Below are 5,480 nucleotides of genomic sequence, written 5' to 3' on the forward strand. Positions count from 1 at the left end.
TCAACAGGATTCTCTGACTTTGTCCCTTGCTATCAAAGTGGCACTCAGGCCTGAGCCAAACTGACACCCAAACCCTCCGAATATTTGTGATGATTCCAGGAGACATTTTGCTTAATATTTTCTTCCAGAGGATTATATTGTATGAATAACTGGGTACGTCTAACTGCATATACACACGTGCTTTCAAAAAACCCTCAATTATTCTCTTTTCCCTTAAGCTTTTAGTTTCGATTTCTGTTTTCTTCTGGAGGGAGCAATTCAGAGCGCTGTCGCCTCATGGCGAGCGTTCCAGCAGTTTCTGTTCCTCCTGGTTGCTAAATTTAACAGTACCAGTTAGCCAAGACAGGGAGAACCCTTCCTGCCCTGGGCACAGGCTCTGCCCAAGCAGCTCGGCGGGCATCAAAACGCAGATGGGTGCCCAGCCCTCTCCCTGCGGGTCTCCCAGCAGCAGGTTCCCAGATGACCAGCGTTGCTGCCTCTCTGCAGGAGTGACAGGTACCACAGGGAGCTTCCACAGAGGCTTTAACTGCTCTGGGTTTTGGGAAGCGTTATAAAACAGACATGTCACACACTTACAGCTCCACCTCCAAAGAACGTTCTCCTCGCTTTGGTCATGAAAATTAAGAGCCATCAAATGTTCGTGGAGTGAAAGAGTGTGACTCCTGCACACAAGCTCACTGCCAGCATAACCTACACCATGCAAAACAACATCATAACGTCTGTAAGGGGTTTGTCCATAAGTCCTGTCGCTGTTTCACATCAACCCTCCACAGACAGGGACTGCGGGGCACGGCGAGGGAAGGGCTTTGAGGGCTGCTGCAAACAGCTGGGTACCGTGGGTACCACACACCTTAGAAACCAAAGCACAAAAGCTATAAAAGGCTTTTCCATGGTTAAGTTTTCAAATTTGGTGTGATTTCCCTTTCAGCTCCCTCACAGCTCAGGCCAGTGTCCCAGCCCAGCATGGAGGGGCTGATGCCATGCTCCGTGTGTGTGCCCCACTGCTCTCTCCTGTGGGGAAACACCTGACACAACAAACACCTCTGTCCATAACACCTTACACTCCTTGGTGAGGTTACTCTGCATTCCCATCCCTCTCTCCTTTCCTGTTTCAGTGTTCATAGCACGTCCCCATCTCTCCCCAGGAACACAGTGGCCGTGGCAGCCCCTGGGGCTGGATGCTGTGACAGGCAGCAGTCGTGCAGTGGTGCCCTGTTGCCAGAAAATAAACACACAGACTCCCTCCCTCCCTCCTTCCCCCAGAGCAGGTTCTCATTTTCAGCTGTAGTTGAATTCCAGCCTCCCTCTGTTGCTACAGACTGGGGCTCTCATGCTACTTGTTTTTTTAAACTGGGCTGTTCATCCCCAGCCAACAGGAATAGGAGGCTCCAAGTAAACCACAAGGCACATCAACATCAGAGAAGACAAGGAAAAAGACAAAGGGTTTATCTCCGGTATCAGGTTGTGTTAAACATGTCCATCAGCACAGATACCTTGTTCCAACTATTTCTACCAAAAACCTCTGGGGGTTGTAGGCCTGTGAAAACTTGGTCTTTCCATCTTGTCCCTCTCATGCTTGTCTTTTTCCCCACCCCAAATCTTGTAATTTGTGTTTACAATTCTGAGCATCCCTTATTGCCCATACCCAGTTGCTCCAGAATATGTTTATTTTTACCTCACAAATGAAAAAAATCAGGCTGAAGTGGCATCTCTACTCCAACTGAGTGCTAGTTTTATTCCTATGTAGGTACTGAGCTTTTGTTGCCTTCTGAAATGTCAAATGATCACTCAGAATTACATCTGCCACATCCTTCACTCCATTACAGATTAAACCAAACCACTTTGCTGTTTGCTTTGAAATCTATTAGGCCTGGAGACTGGAAGAAACCTGCTTTTAAATTTGCCTTTTCCCCGGTCCGTAGTGGGGGTTATGTTTTGTGAGATGAAGTGATAATGAATAATTCCTCACTCCATTTGGGAGCCAAATGATGTTACCTGCTCTAGAGATCTGAACGCCAGCTGCTTCCTCCTGAGGCCTTTTGTTCTATTACACAGCCTGGTGTAGATATCATTAACTTTGCTTTTTGTGTGCTCTAATCCCCCCTGCAACAGGGCAGGCACCACTTTGGAAACAAAATGGGTTAAACAAAATGAGCATCCCTCCTCAGAGCCTCTGGAGCATCCGGTGTGCCCGAGGGAATGCAGGCACCTCACTGACCCCGAGAACCTTCTGATACCTGCTGGTTGGCTTTACTGGCCTTTTTTCAAGAAACTGGAGACTGAAAGGACAAAGAAACATTTGGTTTTCTTTCAGAAAAATGCCATGGTCTTACACTTGTGTTTCAATTAAGTTTAAATCCAGATCAGAACAAAATCCATGACAACTGGCATCCCATCGTATTTTGCTATTTGCCTGCGTCTCCTGGCTTTTGCACTGTGCAGGCAGTGCAGATGTGCCCTCAGATAATGCAGCCCTGGCTGCACAGCCCCGATGGGCTCTGGGAGGGAATATTGTACCGGGCCATTCGTGCCCTTCCTGTTCCTGTTGGAGCACAAAGAACTCCTCGAGGCTGTTTCCTCTGCAAGCACTGGGCATTTTCAAAGCAGTCACAAAGTTTGTGTACAAACTCCATACTGCCCAAACTCTTCCTAAATAATGTCCACAGGGCAGTGTCTGCACAAGTGCCCTTTCCTATACACAGAGCTAAAAAAACAGCCAGTACCTAAAGAGGAAACCTTAAGGAAGTCTCAGATCCAGGAGTCTCCCAGATCATCACACAATACCAACAACAATCACCATCTGGGAAACCAAACACCACAACAGAATAATTATCTTACGGCAGAGAAAGATAAAGAAACTTGTCATTGCACACTTGTGCGTCACTCAAACCAAAAGGCGTAAATCAGGACTCAAGGGCAAAGAGAAACACTGTGTGCAGAGAAAGGCTTTTGAGAGACATTTTATGGTTTAGAGTCCCTGTGCGCTATTGCAACTGCAGCAAGAAAGAGGAACTCTCCTGGCTGAGCCAGCACAGCCCTGGTGCAAGTGTGGCAAGAGCCTGACTCCGAAAATGGTGCCGAGGTGCCTCTGAACCCAGCGAGGCAGCAGCAGGGCCAGCAGTGACCCAGCCCGGGCTGGCAGGGCCCCATGGCACAGCAGTGGGACACCAATGTGTCCCCAAGTCACCCGTGAGGATGGCTGTGGGCATCCTCTTCACAGCTGTGCCTCGGGGGGAGTAAAAGTGCTTCCTCACTGCAGAGCTCCCACCCACAAGGGGCATGGGCTGCTCTGTGCCTGGCCTCTCACACACACAGGCAGAAACCACAGTGCAAATCCACCAAGCACCAAGTATGTCCTGTGTCTTCATTTTGTCTCACCAAATAGCTGCCATAAAACAGTCGCAAAATAAACCTGGGCTCTGATGTTCCTCCCCCCAGCTTTTATTAAAGGCAGACACATGCACTGCTTTGAACCCAGGCTGAACACCCTGGAGAAGCTGCTTGCTTCCTGATGCCCTTATTTGTGCAGCACTGGTGAAGGTCAAGTTCCCCAAAAAGGCCTGACACGAGCTCCAGTGCTGCCTCCCCGCTCCTTCCGGACCCGCTTCCGTGGCTGTGCCGGCACACGGGGCCCTCACTCCCCACGGGGCCAGGGGACATTTTCTTCTCTGGTTTACTGATACCATCTGCATGTGCATTTCTGTGAAGATAACACACAAATTTCTGACTGGGCCCCTTCCACTGTGTTCTCCTTTCATTTTAAAGCCTCCTGCAGCTATTGGGAGATAGCGTTTTGGTTAAAAGTAATAAAATGCTTATAATCTCTCCCAGTCCACAAGCACCTAAATGAGCAAAATCCACGCAGCAAATTCCCAGCAAACATGGTGTGTATTATGGCTTTTGCACTTTCTACAAAGGCCATTCCTTTCCTGCTCTGCAGGTCATGCTGGAGCCCCTCCGGCAGCACCGGGCCCGCTCCCCCAGCCCCCACTGCTCCCTGTGGCTGCTCCCGGTGGCTGCTGCCTGTGATCCCACATTGTGTTTAGCCAAGGAACTCTGGCAGCAGCGGATTTCACAGTAGGAAGCCAAGAGTTCACTCTCAGAGGATTAATGTCGTTTTAATTTCCCGTGGGCTTAACCAACAACCCCCCCCGGGGAGTGCAGCGGGGCTGAGGAACGATGCTGCAGGGATGGGCACCCCCCCCGATGCTGCAGGGATGGGCACCCCCCCGCCTTGCCCGGGGCTGGAGGGACCCTGCGGAGGAGCAACACAACCCCAAAGCGGGGCAGCGCCTCAGCCAGCCCTGTCTCCACTCCACCAACAGAACAGAACAGATGTTAAACCAGCTCAGGGGCTCCTGTGAGCACGTGGAAACCCTTCTCTCTAGTTTCCCAGCACAGTAAGCCCCACAGGAGATCAACTGACAAAACTGCAGTCAAAGCAGCAGAAAAGAGAAGATGCACCTGCCGGCGCCGTGGCAGCGGCTCCCGTGCCATGTTTGTCCCCATGTGTCCCCAAGGGTGCTCAGTGCTCACTCAGAGTGCAGCTCCTGTGCCATGTTTGTCCCCATGTGTCCCCAAGGGCACTCAGTGCTCACTCAGGGTGCAGCTCCACACCATGAGGGTCTCTCTGCACCCCCAGCACACACCACCAAAGGTCTCTGGCAGGGTCTGACCGCCACTCTTTCAGCGCTATTTCGAACCGCGGAGTTTTCTTACTCAAACTTTGCCCAGCAAAATCTTGCATTTAGTATCAATTTCTCTAACCCATTATTCAAACTTCCATAGCTCAGGATAGCGAGACCCACACGCGAAGGCAGCGCAAGGAAACACGGCGATAAAACCACCCAAAGAACTCACCGTGAGCCGCCGACAGCCGCCCTGTGCCGCTGGGATCTGCGGGGCCGGCCAGGGCTGCGCTGGGGCCGGAGGCTCAGTCCCCACCTGGGGCTCCTGCGGGGTGTGTGGGGCTCTGGCAGCACCGCCGGCACAGCCACCGCCTCCCGTGCCACGGGGCCAATTGCAGCGTGCCACTCTCTGCCACCATGGGACGGCGGCCTGGCCGGGGGGAAGCGGTGACGGGCCAGAGAACGACACCAAACCTGTAGGGCCAAGGGTGAGCGAGCCCTGCGTACAGCAGTAACCATGGCCACGGGCTGGGGTTTGCATATATAGCTTCTTAAAGAGGCAAAAATTTACTTTCAGCGAATAAAAAGGGACGTGGCAGAGGAAGTGCTTTTGCATGGCGGCCGCAGCCGGAGCCACAGCTCAGCTCGGTGCCTGAGCTCACGGAGCCACAGCACAGCTCGGTGTTGGGGGCTCCCAGAGCCACAGCTCAGCTCGGTGTTGGGGGCTCACAGAGCCACAGCTCAGCTTGGTGCCTGAGCTCACGGAGCCACAGCTCAGCTCGGTGTTGGGAGCTCACAGAGCCACAGCTCAGCTTGGTGCCTGAGCTCACGGAGCCACAGCTCAGCTCGGTG

At 52.3% G+C, this 5,480-nt stretch overlaps 1 protein-coding gene across 1 annotated transcript in view; it reads right to left on the minus strand.

Annotated features, from left to right (window-relative positions):
* Nucleotides 1-4,879: 4,879 nt before the first annotated feature.
* The window catches only part of SUCNR1 (succinate receptor 1), a 36,328-nt gene continuing 35,727 nt past the window's right edge, over nucleotides 4,880-5,480 (minus strand). The window contains exon 7 of the mRNA XM_027685713.1: nucleotides 4,880-4,889. The gene's annotated coding sequence lies outside the window, so the exon portion shown is untranslated. The remainder of the gene's footprint in view (nucleotides 4,890-5,480) is intronic.

The sequence above is a fragment of the Neopelma chrysocephalum genome, unplaced genomic scaffold, assembly GCF_003984885.1.
Source record: "Neopelma chrysocephalum unplaced genomic scaffold, ASM398488v2 Primary Assembly neopelma1_69, whole genome shotgun sequence".
NCBI classification, from domain to species: domain Eukaryota; kingdom Metazoa; phylum Chordata; class Aves; order Passeriformes; family Pipridae; genus Neopelma; species Neopelma chrysocephalum.